Source organism: Magnolia sinica, chromosome 14 (genome assembly GCF_029962835.1).
Source record: "Magnolia sinica isolate HGM2019 chromosome 14, MsV1, whole genome shotgun sequence".
NCBI classification, from domain to species: domain Eukaryota; kingdom Viridiplantae; phylum Streptophyta; class Magnoliopsida; order Magnoliales; family Magnoliaceae; genus Magnolia; species Magnolia sinica.
Genome location: NC_080586.1, coordinates 13,098,444 through 13,117,507, shown reverse-complemented (window position 1 = coordinate 13,117,507; position 19,064 = coordinate 13,098,444). Strand labels below are relative to the sequence as shown.

Below are 19,064 nucleotides of genomic sequence, written 5' to 3'. Positions count from 1 at the left end.
CTTAATCTATTTGATTGTTTATTTCTAATTGAAACCTGTATTATTTTTAAATATTTGGAACCTAAAAAATGTTGCACAACACAATTAAAAATGAATACTAAATAAATTGTATTACTTTACAATGAAAATCGTATAATATTTACAATAATATGTTGAAAATGTTCTGAATACATATAAAAGAAATCCCTCCATCTAGCCATCATCTGTCTCTGCTTGCAACCTGCAAGACAAAATAATAAAAATATATTAATTACATTTCAACAATTTTCTGGGATTTAGATAGCATATCCTATGACTTTCAATGGCCTAGTAAGAATGAGTTCATTCTCATACAAGTCAATGAAAGGAAGGGCCCACTCAATGATGTGATTTACTTTAAAAAAGAAGTATAAAAAAGGGGTATGAGATCTTACAATTGACGAATTTCTGCCTAGTTTTACTGTTAGCAGCAATACTTTGCCACATATAAACTACTAAATCATCGAAGAGCAAACCGCCATCTTGATTTTACAGAATATACATTTTGCTTTGAAAGGGATATTTCTAGGGACAATGTGCAGCTTGGTTGCTGCTCCAAGGTAGCTACGTCCTGGTGTATCAATATAAAAAACAATAAATACTCCTTAATAAATAGCTTAGCAAATAATTCACCACTAAGAATCCATACTAAAACTATCTATAAGGGTGCAATTGTATCTGGACAATAGTAAGGGAATTGGATACAGAGAGGTTCAGAATTAGAATCAAAATGGAATATGAACCTAAAATCAACCGTGGTGCCCTAGAAAATTACCTCCTACTGAAGCTTTTCTTTTAAAATTTTAAGATCTTCTGGTTTTATTCCTCGTAAACTACATGAATCAGTATTCATTTTGAGGTTAGGGGACAAACTTGTATTAACCAATAACTACCGAAAAATCATTCAGCTTTTATGATTGTATTTGTCACTTAGCTGGGTAAAGAAAGCAAGAATGGACAAGATCAACAAACCCATGTTATAATTGTATGGTATGGATATGAATTTGGTATGGTAATTGTTTGAGCCATAACAAAGAAAACAAATATTTTATTTCAATCAAACTCTCATGGTTCAACAAATTGAAATAACATACTTTTGCGAAATAAAGTGCATAGAAAGGATGATGAAACGATCTCTCTCTCTCTCTCTCTCTCTCTCTCTCTCTCAAAAGAAGGATGATGTAACCAACCTTTTCACATTCAGATGTGGTGGTTCATCTGGATATTTTTTGGTGTGCGAAAAAATCAAAGCTAGTTCAACTGCAACAAAACTTTAGTAATGAGACTCATTTCCTCAAGAAAAGTGACATCAATAGCACTTTTTCTGAAGTCATTTATGTTTCATGTGTTTGCAAGATTTATGATGTAAGATAATTAACCAGTTGCTCTAAAAGCTCGAACTGTTAGAATATGGTGAATTAATCCCTTTATCTCATAGCCCAGGTCCCACATCTCATGGGTTACGACTTCGGCCGAACCCCCCTCGTGGGCCCGTGGGCCCCAAATCACATGGGTCGCCCACCCTAGGTGTGTCCCTACATCTCATGGGCTACCCCACTTGAGCATAGTGTGAAATGCCCCTGCATTAATCACTCTCAATGAGGTGTCTTGAACATGAGACCTCCCAATTTGATACCAATTTGATGTAGGACAATTAACCACTTGGTCTAAAACCTCAAATTGTTAGAGTATGGCGAGTTAATCCCTTTATCTCATAGCCCAGCCCCCACATCTCATGAGTTATAACCTCGGCTGAACCCCCCTCGTGGGCCCCAAATCACATGGGCCTCCCACCCCGAGTATGTCCCCGCATCCCACTGGCTACCCCACTCGAGCCCAGTGTGAAATGCCCCTACATTAATTTAACAAACTCTAAGCTTCAAAAATCAAAACGTGGTTGTTGTAGCCCAAGAAGTGACTATTATGAACTATGGAGCTGTTCTCTTCCAAGAAATAGAACATGGAACTGTGAACCATGATTTTTATAGATGAACTACATTTTTTATTTTTTATTTTTGAAAAATAAATGAAACAAAGTATGGAACTGCTCCAAAATAGATTCATCGGTGGAAAAAAATAGAACTGTAATCTTTTGTAATTTTGAGATGACATGCTCCCAACAACACATCAGCAATCTATATGGAAAAAAGAAATAATGAATTATGAAGATTTTGTCCCTTTTTGAAAGATTATGGAGAAAAGTAAAAGAAAAAAAAAAGGATTAGCTCGAACCAACAAACCTGGAGTGTAAATCGATTCATCTAAATCATCATCCTGTTGAACAGAAATGCAAAGATTGGTATCCATGAGAACATCCATAACCAGACAAAATGACTTGATAATGAGTTCTTCAAGGAGCCATCATCAATGGGTCCGCAAAACTATGCATAAAACATGCCATTTTTAAATATTTGTGGTAGCATTTATGTGATTGTGTGCAACAAATGCAAGAAATAGGAGGCATGAAAGTAGGTACTTCCAAGGGAGAGGAGACTGGCTTTCCAGTAGTCCTCTAACCTAACCCAAGAAATAGGAAGTATGAAAGTAATTCTTTTGGGATGTGAAAGAGAAAAACAGAGGCATTAAAAAAAGAACACACATGTGACTCCAATTCCTTTGTTTTTATCTTCCAATGTGCATTATTTGCCTAACCTGGAGGGCATATTGTGATTTGTCATGTGTGTGTGTGTGTGTGTTCAAACATGGGAAACAAATAATGTGATATGCCCTCAAGGGCAGACAAAAGTAATATACAGGACAACGAAAGAGCAAAAGACAAGCATACAAGCATATAAGTAAAAGACAACCCAAAAACCTCCATTGCTATTTCACTGTTTACTTGAATGAAACCTGAGAATGGGCGGTTGTAGCAGCTTGTGGCTTGATAAGAATCACTGTCATTTTTCATTAAAAAAGGAAAAAGAAAATGACAGACACCAAAAATCCATGTTACTTGAAATTAGCTATTTGCCACTAGCTACCCAAGATTTATAACAACGCACGTGTAGACATGACTCCATGCCAGGTATGGCCAAATTGAAGTATTAGACACCATGTCCCTCTTTGACACCAACATAGTAATCTAAGTCTTAAAATGAATGTTAGCTTGAGTTGCAGTATATCGTACTCATCATCCTCTAGTGAAGAAGGGAACGCAGACTCTGAGATGACTTTGGTGTCACCCTCTATGCTAGCATCACCATCACCATCTGTACTACCTTCATTCAAGGAGTATTTCATTTTATTTGCCAGCACCTTCATAATATGAAGAGGTATTACTATATGATGGTTGATCAAGAGAAATAGCATTTTCTGTTTGATCCAGCAATGCTACTCCCCCTAGTCATAACAATTAAAACCCATGTTCCATATTTAATGGGGGTTCAACAAGCCGGAATATCCAAAGTTGGAGATTTTTCAGTAATTCCCTGTTGACCATTGACCCACCATATGAACAATTCAGATCAACATAAGATGGGCCCTCATGTATAGTTGTTGTCCAAGCAGCTTAATCAAATGTCACACATTTCCAAACCAAATCACAAATCTCAAGCAATATCAGGCAAGACCCAAAGACAATTACCACTTCATGCATTGCCTGAACAACTCTAATTTCTTGCCAATATTCATTTGACAACTTTGAAAGTAGAAATATTAAAAGTTATTAAATAGATAAAAATTATAAACAAAAGGCTTCCTGGCTAGGATCGTTTATCAACACAGGATGGAATCATCAAGCTAATGCTTTATCCTTTTCAAAATGGATCCTGTGTTCATAAATAGAACCTGAAGGTTCCTGGTGTGTGCTGCCCTGCAATTGGATGAGCTCCAGTATATTGTGCAAATTTCAAAACCGAGTAATGGGTGTCTATAACTGTGGACCCAACTCTCATAGTTGTGAACTTTAATGTGGGTAAACATTGGTTAGATGATCAAAATTAGCTGATCGATGATGATATCTAGACTACAGTAAATAGAACTACCATAAATAAAACATAAGAGGTGGATGCTAGTATAAATATTGAATTGTCTATGAAATCTAAGAAGTTAGATGCAAAGATAGATTAAATTAAAGACATCAAAATGCAAAATTCAAATCACAAATTATAAATTTAGAAAACTAAGATTAAACTAAAGAGATTAGATGAGTTAAATGTGCCCTCTATGATTAAACTAAGATAAAAATAAACTGTTTAGATGTGTCTAATTCAATCCAAAATTTTGAAACCACGGATCCCTACTTCCCCTACTTACAAATGATGTTTATAGTTCCAAATACTTAATAAAAAATCCTCTCATTTAGCCATCGTCCATTTTTGTCTACAACCTACAAAAAATAACAAAAATAAGTCAATTAGTATTCACAATCTCATACAATAAGTTCTATTGCTTTAAAAAAGAAAAAGAAAAAAGACTTACCCTACATAAAATAGTGGGCCAAGCAATACTCGTTTCAATTGCATCCCCAATTGTTTTATATCTTCCATGGATCCTTATCAAATCCTCATCATGTACCATTGCCACTTGAATAGATACTTCCCAAAAACCAACTCCAAGTTTTTGCCCCCTACTTTTGTCAGTGGATCTGTGCTCAAAACAGTTCCTTTAGCTACAATATCCTCAGGCCTTACAATACTCTTAAGAAGAACCTGAGTCACATTAGTGCAACTCATACAATTCCCCTTATTCGCCAAGTCTCTCTACAAATGATAAATCAATGTCAATCATCGTATACAGATTGAACTATGTATAATTGAAAACATATTACACGTAAAAATATACAGGCTTGATGATGAGGACGGTTGGTTCAAGTTGGGATTAACTGAAATACCTAATATTGTAGCTAGATTAATGCTTGGATTCGTTATGGCAGACATAAATGTCACCATAGTTTCTTTCAAGGATGACGTTTCAGCCATAGTTTCTCTTAGGGAAGATATTTGCACATCTCTTTCAACCACAGTTTCTCTTAGGGAATATATTTCGGCATGCAATCCCTCATATTGTTCATCTCTCTTTTGAGCATCAAGGCTATCCTTTGAGACTGGACACTGTGGAGTGTTGTGCCCTATATATCAGAAGGAGAGGGACCTAAAATCAACCGTGGTTTGAATTAATGCCAGGTTGGGCTAGATCCAACCCCAGACTATAGGCTAATTACAGGAGTCCAGACCCAAACCAGCTCCCATCATTCTTGGGCTGTGCTGGGCCTGCTGAAATGCTTGTGTGGCTTGGGTCCCTACCAGGGCAACTTCCTCTAATGTGGGGGTCACGACTAAATATTTATGAAATCCACTCCACCCATCAGATACACCACCCCTTCTTTGGCCTTTATCCCCAAAAATCAGGCTGAACCAACACCCAGGTGGGCCACTCCAAAAATGTTATACCTGAAATGTCTAAATTCACATGGTATGGCCCACCTAAGTTTTGTAATACTGTGATTTTTGATAGTTCTGTGATGAGCCGCATCAGATGAACGGATTTTGGGGGGCATATAAACACCATGGTGGGCCTTATGGAAAACTAATGGTGGGCATTCCATTCTAATTGTTTCATGTACTGTGGCTTACCTGAGTTTTAGATTATCAATGTTTTTGGGTTCAATGGTTAACATGAAGCAGCATACCTGATGGACGGTTTAGAACTCATGAAAGTTTCATGGTCGTTGTTCTCAGTTTGCGAGCATTCCATTCTAATTGTTTCCTGTACTGTGGTTTACCTGAGTTTTGGATTATCAATGTTTTTGGGTTCAATGGTTAACATGAAGCAGCATACCTGATGGACGGTTTAGAACTCATGAAAGTTTCACGGTCGTTGTTCTCAGTTTACGAAAGTAACCTTGGTAGGTAACTAGCACAATGGGCTGTTTTAGGCCCACCGTCAAAATAATCAGTTTGTTAGCGTCAAAGAACATAGGCCCGACCAGACCTACTTATTGGGCCTTTGATCAGATGAGAGCCCTAGTCAAGCCCAACTAATTATCATGCCCAAAATGCATCACCATATCATGGTGGGCCCACATAATGGATGTTCCATATTAAAGGTTGGCCCCTAATGTTGAATGGCCCACATCTAAAGCAGGCCCACATGATGGATAGCCCACTTCAAATGTGGGGCCCACATGATGGATGACTGACATCAACGGTAGACTCTACATGATTAGAATGGACATTGAAGGTAGGCCCCACAAGATAAATGACCCACATCAGGGTGTGCCCCACATAATATATAGTCCACAACTCCACATCAAAAGTTAACCTCTAATAATGAATGGTACTCCACATCCAAGGCAGGATCTGGATGATGGACAACCCACTTCGAAGGTGGGGCCCACAGGATGGATGCTCCACATCAGAGGTGGGTACATGATGGGTGGTGAACATTGAAGGTGGGCCCACATGATGGACAATTAACATTGATAGTGGCCCCACATAATCGATGACACACATCAAGGTGAGCCCCAAAATAATGGGCAATCCACGTTAAAAGTTGGCCACTTATGGTTAATGACCTACATCCAAGGTAGGCATTACATGATGGAGTACCACTTCAAAGTTTGTCCCGCATAATGGACAATCCATATTAAAGGAGGGATTCGCATGATGGACGATGTATATCCAATGTGTGACATGATAGACAACTCACATCCAAGGTGGCCTTGCATGATAGATAGCCCACATTGAAGGTGGGCCTTGCAAGGTGGATGATCCGTATCGAAGGTAGGCCCTACAAAATGGATGAATAACATTGAAGACAAGGCTAAGGAGGGCCAACATAATAAATAGTCCACATCAAAGATTGTTATCATGGGATGGATAGTGGATATTAAAGGTAGACCTTATTTGAATACGTAAAAATTAAAAGAGATTTTAATGAAAGATATTTAAAATGTAAATTGAAAGAAAAGATTGAAAGTATAAGAGACCTAAAAACTAATCATGTGATGTTGAAAACTTCAATAAACTTTTCTATATTTTGGCTAATAAGTAGGCTGTTTACCAAACATGCATATATGCTAAATAAGTGCTAAATAAGTGGAAACTAAGATAATTTATCGAAGGCATAATCAACAGATTTTTAGGCCAGTGCAAGCCCAGGTCAATCCCATTTAGTAATTGAGCCAAAAACACAGACCTGGGTCCAGCCATTGGCCTTAGTACTTAGCCCAGCCCTACCACAGGGCAGGAAGGCCTCTCATATGTATGCCATTAGTACATGTTGTGGGGTTGGGCCATACGCATCCCCACACTCATTTTTCATGCGACGAATCCAGGCCCTTAAGCAACATGTAAGCTTTAAGTAACCCAGTAAGGGATATTAGGTTTTGATGCCAAAAAAGGATTTCATTGTGCCGACCCACATACAAGGCTTAGTCCAATTTCATGAAGTCATGCCTTGCTGAATCTAGATTATGATGTAGAGTGGGTCATGGATACTTTCATGACTAAGATGGACAAGAGAAGGCCCGATCGGAGGCGGAAGTCATCAAGACCATTAGAACCTTAAAACAGGCATATCTTGCAAATTGGAATGAGTTACTCTACGTACCATATTGATTTTGGGGTAGGACAAGCTACTTTAGCCAACCAACCTGGTAATGCCGTGTTTCCCACGCCGAATTTGAGAGATTCCATCAAATCGACAATCGATTTTCCCTTTTATTTGCCTTTTTATACTAATTTTAGTAAGTTTTGGTTTCACTGTAACTTATCATCTGTTGGGCTTTTGGAGTTGTGTCCAACATGAAAAGTGCTTAGAATAATTAGGAGAATAATGTGGTCAAGTCAAATAGGACACTTAATATAAATAGTAAAATTACTAAGTTACCAATTTTAGGGAGTTTTAGTTGTAGTTTAATTCCTAAACTTCTTTCAAGTCTTGGTATCATTATTTAAAGGGTTATAGACTCGTTTATTTCAGCTATCAATTATCAATAAATTTATTTCAATTTTTTAGAATTATTTCTAGTTTTTATTTTTCCTAGTGGATTCGAGAAGTCTCTGCGAGGAGTCTAGAGAAGCTCCATGGATTCGAAGTAGTTATCCTTGAGGAAGACAGTGATCGACCTCATCACGTTCATCCTTGTGTCCGATCTCCTGTTCATCACAAACAGAAAATTCATGTTTTCTTGCTCCAGATTAGTCCATGTCATCATTAACATTGTCAGTATTGCTGCATTAAATGTAGTGTGTGATGATGTGGCCCAGTCAGATTGCAACAAACAAAAATCTCCTGTTTATGACAAACAAATGATCCGGATTCTGCCCTATTATATGCTGCGCACGATCGAAATCAAGTAAGATATTGTTCTTGGTTCCTTAAAGCCGTATGACTTTGAAAAAGGTGCCACATGTGGAGGATCTTTCAATTCAAATATTTGTGGAGTTCTACACTTTATACCTGCTTCCATGTCTATGGGAGGTAGGTAATCAAGAGCGCGAGTCAAGGCTGAACAAATGCTGAATGAACACTACTTGCTAGAGTGACTCATTATATCAAACCGGATTGAGTCCCACTGAGCCTGATACAACTTTGTCCAATCCTAAAATCATGACCGTATATGGTGAATATGTAACATTTTTTGTTACATATGGGGAATGCTTTGGGTATGTTTGGTTGCAACTTCATCAAGTGAGTTTTTGTTCAAAAGTCCTTATATCTTATCAACTTTTGAATAGAATATAGCAATTGGTAACATACTGTTTGGCTAGCTTTTGAAATTAGATTCTACTTTCAAACAACTTTTAGCTTCTAAAGCTTGCTTCTCTATTTTTGGACAATTGTAGGGGCTACATGGTGGAGTCCAACTCCATATGGACCACACGATTTGATCCATAGTCCTTGTCATTGCTTAGTTCAACTAGGCTAATAATGAAAGCTTGACTCACTGATGGACTAATGTCGAAACTAAATGGTCCCATTCAAATGATGCTAAAGATGAATAGTTAGATTAGACATATATTAAAGGATAATGATGTAATTAGCCTAAAATTGAAGGTCAACAATCTAATTGGACCGATATTGAAGATGCATTCTCCGATTGTGTTCAAATAAAATTGAATAGTTCAATGAGGCCAATGTTGAAAATTAATGACTTAATTAGAGCCGTACATGAGTTAAGCTAGTTCGAAAAGATCGCTTGGCTTAAATCGATCTAGCTCAGTTTGACTTGGCTTGAATTGTGACTCGAGGTGAGCCAAGCTTCATATGACCCAGCTCATTTGAAAATGAGCCGATGTTAAGAAAAGTGGAATTTGACTCGGCTCAGCTTGAAGCTCAAAACTTGATTCCAAACTTGGTTAACGCAAGCTCAGCTCAACTTGGCTCAAATATAATATATATTTTTTAAAAAATCTAAAGGCCCTATCTTCACTTTCTTTATCTTTTCCTTTACAAAGCCAACCCGCCATGCCCACCTAAGCTCATCTCTCTCTCTCTCTCTCTCTCTCTCTCTCTCTCGGCAGCGTCTGCCTGACTCAGCGTCTCAGCCACACAACTCGCACCCACTAGATTCACTTTTTTTTTTCTCTCTCTCTCAACAGTAAGATATATCTAAATCTAATTTTTAATTTTAATTGTTTAAAAATAGAAAAACCCCAAATCCCAAAATTTAGATTTGGGATTTTAATTCTATAATTTGCAAATTGAAAGGTTTGAGGGTTGGGTTGGAGCTAGGAGCTTGAATGGTAAGTTCGAGAGCGAGCTCGAGCTCAAGGGGAGCATGGATGAGTCAAACCAAGCTCCATTGGTAATCTCGAGGGCCAACTTGAGATCGAAGAGAGCACGAACAAGTTAAGTCAAGCTTGGCCCACCTCGACTCAACTCGATGTACAACCCTAGACTTAATTGAATTTATGTTGAAGATGAATAGTCCAACTTCCTATGATATTAAAGATGAGCGACTTGATTGTATCAATATAAAAAATTAAAAATGATCAATCTAATTTGTTCAAAAATGAAAATCAATTGTTTGATTGAACCGATGTTGAAAATAAGCAGTCCAATATTTGTATTGAAACTGGAGATGAATGGTCCAATTAAACCAATATTGAAAATCAATAGCCCAATTGGACTAGTGTTGAAGATTATTAGTCTGATTCTAATGATAATAAAAGTATGTGATCTAATCATATCGATATCAAAGATGAATGAACCAATTAGTCAAAAAATGAAAACTACCAATCCGATTGAACTGAGATTTAAGACATGAACGATTCAGCTGTGTTAAAATTAGAGATGATTGGTTTCATTAGACTGATATTGAAAATAAATGGTTTGATTGGTCCAGTGTTGAATTTGAATGGTCCAATTGAAAAAAAAAAAAAAAACTATGAATGTAAAATTGGATTTGTATCAAATATGAACCATCTGTTTGTGTAGATATTGATGATCAATCGATTAGGTTAATTTTGTAGATGTTTGAATGGATTGGTGTTAGATATAAATGGTCCAATTGTATTAATGATGTCCGATATTGAGATGAACAGTTTGATCCTATCCAGTTGGCTATTCATCTCCAGTATTAAACATTGATCATCGACTAAAAAAAAAAAAAAAAACTGTTTGTCTTCAATACCGAACCAATCATACATTCATCTCCAATTTTGGTAAAAGCAAATTATATTATTTGATAGAAATCCACTCAAGTAGTTGATCTTTGATATCCACTCGATCCAATCAGTCATCTTCAATATCGGTTCAATTTAACCATTCATCTTAAAATTTAGATTAATCAAATTGTTCATCTTTGATATTGTCCAGTTGGACTGTTCATTTTTAGTACAATTCTAATTGGATCATTTTTCTCAACATCAATCAAATCGGTCTATTGATTTTTAATATCAGCCCAATCGAACCACTGGTTTTTAATTTTGGTAGAAACATACCACTAATATTCAGTATGGGTCCATTTCAACAGTTGATTTTCAAATTTAAACCCATCTAATTGTTTTTCTTCAGTATCAGTTTAATTGAACTCGTTCATCTTTAGTATCGATGGAGTCACACTATTCAAATTTGCATCCGTCCACTTGAGCCGTTGATTTTTAATGTTCGCCCAGTTGGGACCATTTCTCTTTTATCAAAACCCGACTATTTATCTTTAGTATCAGTCCCATTGGACAATTGATATTAAAATTTGACTAATTGGACCCTTCATCTTTGATATTAGTTCAATTGGACCATTCATCTTTAGTATTATTTAAATTAGATTTGATTTTGGCGTCGGTCTAATTGGGCCATTCTTTTTTATATTGGCCAAATACGACCATTCATGTCCAATTTCATCACATTCATAGTGTTCGTCTTCATTGTTGGTTTAATCAAACTATTTAATATTCAATTTTGAACTAATTGGATCCTTCATCTTCGATATTGGTGCAATTTGGACCGTTCATCTTTTGTATCATTTGAATAAGACCATTGGGCTTTGACATTGGTCTTATGTTACCATTGATTTTCAATATTAGCATGGTCAATTCATATATCTCAAATTTAAGTAATCAAAACGGTTAGTCTTCAATATAAGTCGAATTAGGCCATTGATCCTCATTTTTAGACTAATTAGACCATTCATCTTTGATATTGATTCAAGTGAACTGTTTATTTTCAATATCGGTTCTGTCATCTCTAATTTCAAAACAAACGAACCGTTCATATTTAATATCATTCCAATCTAGTCGTTGATCTTCAACTTTGGTCTAATTAGATCATCTGTCTTTCATATACATCCAATTTGACCTATCACCTTTAGTATCATTCAATTTGACTGATCACCTTTAGTATCATTTAAATTGGAACATTGGGCTTCTACATTGGTCGAATCGAAATCATTGGTTTTCAATATGGGCCTAATTAATTAGATATATACCAATCAATGACAAAGACTAGGCCAGCCATGTTGTGGCTCCACCTATAATTATCAATTAAATGTGTGGCCCACATGGACTCGGACTACCATCACGTGGGCCCAGTCATTGATATATATATATATATATATATATATATATATATATATATATATATATATATATATATATATATATGGGAAAAGGTACTATGCGCTCGACCTCACGAGTTCGTCCCATGAGGTCGAGCTGTGTGGGCCCCACCGTGATGCGTTTCAAACATCTACCCCATCAGTCAGATGCACCATTCCATCATGGGCCTATGTCTCAAAAATCAAGTCAATCCGTGACTTGTGTGGGCCACACCACATACAGAAGTGGAGAGGGGCCGTGCACCATTAAAACATTCATAATCATTTTTTGGGCCCACCAAGATGTGGTTTGCAAATCCAGCCCATCCATTATGTGTGTCTCACTTGGATGAGGGTTCAGACCAAGTTTCAGACACATGCAAATTTCAGGTGGGCCCCACCAAGTGCTTTTATATGTTTTAACAGTGTCTTCACATGATTTTAGATGGTATGGCCCACCTGAGTTCCGTATACGGCTGATTTTTGGGATATCCCATAATTTAAAGGGGACCCATCAAATGCACGATGTTGATGGTCGACACGCATCACGGTGGGGCCCACACAGCTCGACCTCACGGGAGCTTATCGTGAGGTCGAGCGCATAGTACCTTTTCCCTATATATATATATATATATATATATATATATATATATATATATGAAATTGGTGCTATAAGGTCAACCTCATGAAAACTTCCCATGAGGTTGAGCTGTGTGGCCCCCACTGTGATGTGCGTTGAACATCTACCTGGTCCATCAGCCAGATGCACCATTCCATGGTGGGATACGGGCTTAGAAATCACATTAATCCATGACTTGGGTGGGCCCCACCACATACAACAGTTAAGAGGGGTTACTCATCTATTAAAACCTTCATGATCGTTGTTTATGGGGCCACACCACATACAACAGTTAATACTAATGAATGGGAGAGAGAAAAAGAGTTGCCCACTCAGGTGGGCCCCACTGTAGTGTTTATATGAAATCCACCCCAACCATCATGTGGGCCATCTCATGTTAGATCCAAGGCAAGCAACTTAGCCTCATTCGTGAGTTTGGTGGACCACACTATTAGAAATAGTATAGAGGGCAACGATCACCCTCCAAACTGTTTCCCTTGGTGTGGCCCACATGAATCACTGATGGGCCCAATTTTTAGGCCCCAAGCCTAAGTTTTAGTTTTTGTTTATCTAATGGTTGGGGTGGATTGCATATAATCATCATGGTGGGCCCTGTGAAATTGAGGGTGAATGTCTTCTTCCAACTGTTTCCCTCAGTGTGGCCCACCTGAATCACTGGTCAACCTGATTGTTTGTCCATAACCCTAATCTAGGCTTACACATTTTATGGTCTAAGCGGATCTCACATAAACATCATGATGGCCCACATCAACAATCAAGGCTTGGCGTTCATCCCGTCCTGGGCAAAGCGGAATCTTTCCCAAAACTGACTTTCTTATGTCCAAATGTTTAATGGGTTACACCACATGTCATAGTCCTTTGATATACACTTGAAGCTCAAAGCTTGATTCCAAACTTGGTTAGCGCGAGCTCAGCTCAACTTGGCTCAAATATAATATATATATATATATATATATATATATCTAAAGGCCCTATACTACCTGTCACTTTCTTTATTTTTTCCTTTACAAAGCCAACCTGCCATGGCCACCCAAGCTCATCTCTCTCTCTCTCTCTCTCTCTCTCTCTCTCTCTCTCTCACTCGGCCACTCACTCGAGCTTGACTCAGTGTCTGCCCGACTCAGCGTCTTAGCCGCACAACTCGCACTCACTATAGATTCACTTCTCTCTCTCTCCCTCTCTCTCTCCCTCTCTCTCTCTCTCTCAATAGTAAGATATCTCTAAATCTAATTTTTAATTTTAATTTTTTTAAAATAGAAAAACTCCAAATCCCAAAATTTAGATTTGGGATTTTAATTCTATGATTTGCAAATTGAAAGGTTTGAGGGTTGAGTTAGGGCTGGGAGCTTGAATGGTAAGTTTGAGAGCGAGCTCGAGCTCAAGGGGAGCATGGACGAGTCAAACCAAGCTCCAATGGTAATCTCGAGGGCCAACTGGAGATCGAAGAGAGCACGGACAAGTGAAGTCAAGCTTGGCCCACCTCAACTCGGCTCGACTCAGCTCGATGTACAACCCTAGACTTAATTGAATTTATGTCGAAGATGAGACCATTCATGATCTTTACTATTATTTAAATTAGATTTGATTTTGGTGTCGGTCCAATTGGCCATTCTTTTTTATATTGGCCAAATACGGCCATTCATGTCCAATTTCATCACATTCTTAGTGTTCGTCTTCATTGTTGGTTTAATCAAACTATTTAATATTCAAGTTTGAACTAATTGGATCCTTCATCTTCGATATCGGTGCAATTTGGACCGGTCATCTTTTGTATCATTTGAATAAGACCATTGGGCTTTGACATCGGTCTTATGTTACCATTGATTTTCAATATTAGCATGGTCAATTCATAGATCTCAAATTTAAGCAATCAAACAGTTGGTCTTCAATATAAGTCGAATTAGGCCATTGATCCTCATTTTTAGACTAATTAGACCATTCATCTTTGATATTGATTCAATTGAACTGTTTATTTTCAATATCGGTTCTATCATCTCTAATTTCAAAACAAACGAACCATTCATATTTAATATCATTCCAATCTAGTCGTTGATCTTCAACTTTGGTCTAATTAGATCATCTGTCTTTCATATACATCCAATTTGACCTATCACCTTTAGTATCATTCAATTTGACTGATCACCATTAGTATCATTTAAATTGGAACATTGGGCTTCTACATTGGTCGAATCGAAATCATTGGTTTTCAATATGGGCCTAATTAATTAGATATATACCAATCAATGACAAAGACTAGGCCAGCCATGTTGTGGCTCCACCTATAATTATCAATTAAATGTGTGGCCCACATGGACTCGGACTACCATCATGTGGGCCCAGTCATTGATATATATATATATATATATATATATATATATATGTATATGTATATGTATAGTCATGCTCACTTGCCCACCTACGCACGTGCGCACCTTTGCACACGTGTCAGGGGTTGATCTAAAAGTCTGGTGGGCCATGGCAAAGAGAAATGCAAATCAAGGGAGAAAACTGTTTTCATTTTTGATGGCCCATCAAAGTTTTAAATCAATGTACAACTTGGGCCCAGGGGTTTCACGAGGTGCTGCTTCACATGAATGGTTTAGATTTTGGATCCACATCAAGTATGATGGGTTCTCAAAAAAGTTCACACCAGTTCCGTGCGAACGGGTGCCCAGGTGAGCATTTCCCTATATATATATATATATATATATATATATATATATATATATATATATATATGGAATTGGTGCTATGAGGTCAACCTCATGAAAATTCCCATGAGGTTGAGCTGTGTGGGCCCCACTGTGATGTGGGTCCAACATCTACCTGGTCCATGAGCCAGATGCACCATTCCATGGTGGGATACGGGATTAAAAATCAGGTCAATCCATGATTTGGGTGGGCCACACCACATACAACAGTTGAGAGGGGTTACTCATCTATTAAAGCCTTCATGATCGTTGTTTATGAGGCCACACCACATACAACAGCTAATACTAATGAATGGGAGAGAGAAAAAGAGTTGCCCACTCAGGTGGGCCCCACTGTAGTGTTTATATGAAATCCACCCCAACCATCATGTGAGCCATCTCATGTTAGATCCAAGGCAAGCAACTTAGTCTCATTCGTGAGTTAGGTGTACCACACTATTGGAAATAGTATAGAGGGCAATGATCACCCTCTAAACTATTTCCCATGCTGTGGCCCACATGAATCATCGGATGGGCCTGATTTTTAGGCCCCAAGCCTAAGTTTTAGTTTTGGTTTATCTAATGGTTGGAGTGGATTGCATATAATCATCATGGTGGGCACTGTAAAAATTGAGGGTGAATGTCTTCTTCCAACTGTTTCCCTCGGTGTGGCCCACCTAAATCACTGGTCAACTGATTGTTTGTCCATAACCCTAATCTAGGCTTACACATTTAATGGTCGGAGCGGATCTCACATAAACATCACGATGGCCCACATCAACAATCAAGGCCAGGCGTTCATCCCGTCCTGGCAAAGGGGAATATTCCCAAAACTGACTTTCTTAAGTCTAATGGGTTATACCACATGTAATAGTCCTTTGATATATGGTGACTTCGAAAGTATTAATTGCATGTGAAATCCATAGCTTGCAACGAGTTGCCTTACAACCTTGGACGCCTACTATAGTGGTCAGTCCTACATACAATTTAAATAGATTACATCATAGAAAACATCGGCCAACCGTTGGTAAATAGTGAAACATTAGTTTGGTTCACTCAATGAGTGGATCATCTTGTTAAGCTTTCGAAGATGTGATTCTCATCATGGAAAAACCTATCGAAAAGGTTGGATGTTGTATACACATAAAAGGTTGGAAGTTATCAGTTGGTTGGACCGCAACTTACTGTCCCACACTTTTGGACGGGAGATATTCTTGTTAAAAAGAGACTCCGATTGCTAGTGGAACATCCATCGTTGGTAGTGTATACTTGGCAAAACTCTATGGCCCACTATGATGTATGTGTTTTATCCACACAGTTCATTCATTTTCTGGGTCATTTTAGGGTATGAGGCCAAAAATGAGATCGATCCTAAGTTAAATGGACCACACCATAGAAAGCAGTATGATAATGATGTCCACCGTTGAAACCATCCCATGGCCAATATGGAGTATGGGAAAACAAAAATATTAGCTTGATCCAAAACTTCTTAAGCCCTAAAGAAGTTTTCAATGATAGGTAGTATTCAATCCCACGGTTTCTTGTGGTGTGGTCCGCTGGAGATGCTTGTATGCCTAGCTCATTTTTTGGGATCATTCAGCTTCCAATTTGGACGGTACATGCGCATCAAAGTGGCCTGCCAAATATAAGGGTGGGGTCTCCTGAAATTGAACTTGGCTTGAAAGTTCCAAATTGAACTTGGCTTAAGCTGGCGCCTGGCGTGAACTGTTGAGTGAGTGGAGCTGACCGGTACAACTTGAGGGCTACGCCGAGCCAAACTCGTGCGAAGCTCAACTGGGTTCGGCTCAGCGTCCAGCTTTAGTATTGTATATCAAACGTGGTCCGTCATCTTTTACATAAGACTATAATGTAATCCTAATAACGAAACTAATTCAAACCTCATGAGAATGCCCACATATATATATATATATATATATATATATATATATATATATATATATATATATATATATATATATATAAACTTCCCCAGTTACATCACGTGCATCGAGTAATCCATGGGGATGGGAATCGAACTCGTGTCTGTGGGGAGCAAACCCACGACCAAAGTCATTCGCCTCTTAGTTTATGTGGTATGGTCCCACTATAAGAAAATAGGCCTTTAGCTACAATTTTTTAATCTCAGTTGAAAAAATTGAGGCTAAATGTGTTTTTTAGCCTCAGTTGCTAAGAAACTGATGCTAAAATTTCATTTTTCACCTCAGTCGCATAAGAACTGAGACGAAAGTCTACTTTTTACCCTCAATTGCATAGGAACCAATGCGAAAAGTCTACCTTTTAGCCTTAATTATATAGGAACTAAAGCCAAAAGTCTAACTTTTAGCCTCAATTGCATATGAACCGAGGCGAAAAGTCTACCTTTTAGCCTCAATTGCATAGGAACAGAGGCGAAAAGTTTACCTTTTAACCTCAGTTGCTTGGATTTAGCCTTGGTTGTTGAGAACCAATGCTGAAATTACTGTGGCTAAAAGCTTTAGCCTCAGTTCTTGAGAACCGAGGTTAAATAGATTTAGCTTCAATTGGAGGCAATGAGGCTAAAATTTGGATTTAGTCTCACCTGAAGAACCGATGCTATAAAAGCCATTTTAGCCTCAATTGCTAAAACTGAGGTTAAAGCCTCTAACCACGAGGATTTCAACCTTGGTTTGGATAACTGAGGCAAAGGTGAGGCTAAAGGCTTTAGCTTCAGTTTTTAATATTTTTAGCCATGGTTTTGAACCGAGGCTAAAGCACCCTTTTCTTGTAGTGTGCACTTGAGCCATAGACCTGGCTCATTTTTGGCATCATGCCATAAAATGATCTGGCAGCATGGATATACTTTTTTATTTTACCATTCCCTACATTTACATTTTTTCTTATGATTTCTGGCTTTCAATTTAAATGGTGGTGACTCTTCCAACATACACAACATGATTGCAAGGTAATCCAAACCGTAGTTGTTGAATCCAGTTCCCAATTGGTGGTAAATTTCTTTTCTGGGTTTACAGGCCAGGATGGAAGTAGAAGTATGGGTTGGCTAGGATTAACAGGCTTCCGCAGAAAGGTTATGTAAAATTTGAGCACATTCTTAGGTAAGGGAATGGGCCAGCTGATGGGATGGCCAGATTGGGTAGCGTTACTCAAAACTCTGCCCTGATTAACATCAAGGCCAATCTTCTCAGTGTTGTCAGGGGGCAGCTCTTCCTCGATAGAGTAGGTTTGGTGACAATCGGACCTAGGAGCTAAGTGCCCGGAGCTTGGATCCTTACTCTTGCTTGGGTGGTAGACTCTCAAGAGTTTCAACACCCGGTCAAGGGTTCAAGTATCCATAGGTGGTGAAATCCTACCACGGCATGAGTGTGTGGTGGTGTGTGAAAAAAAAGAAGTGCCCAGAGCTACCTTTCTTTTGGTCCTTCAAGGATTTATTAGTTTTTTCTTCTTATGATAGGTTCCGTCGAGGTCTTTTTTCTCATGGGGGAATCCAAAAAATGTACGATCAGCGCAATAAAGATTCCATAGGAATGAAAGTTTCTTAGTTTTAAAAATAAAAAATAAAAAAAATTTGAAGTGTACTCAAAAAAGAAGAAGAAATAAAGTAATCCAAACCGTCCAAATCTCTTCATCAACCGTGGATGGAGCATACCGAAACAAATTACGCTGACCCAATCATCTAAATGTTACCTTCCAATTTGGAGTACTCATTATTACTTTCAACTGTTCATTGGTAACCATTAAT

At 38.0% G+C, this 19,064-nt stretch overlaps 1 long non-coding RNA gene across 1 annotated transcript; it reads right to left on the bottom strand.

Moving 5' to 3' along the window:
* Nucleotides 1-84: 84 nt before the first annotated feature.
* LOC131225636 (uncharacterized) lies at nucleotides 85-3,671 on the bottom strand. The gene is made up of 5 exons (XR_009161440.1): nucleotides 3,602-3,671; nucleotides 2,259-3,273; nucleotides 1,209-1,278; nucleotides 794-851; nucleotides 85-589 (listed from the first exon to the last, which is right to left on the bottom strand). It is a non-coding gene; the product is annotated as an uncharacterized LOC131225636 (long non-coding RNA).
* Between the last annotated feature and the right edge of the window lie 15,393 nt (nucleotides 3,672-19,064).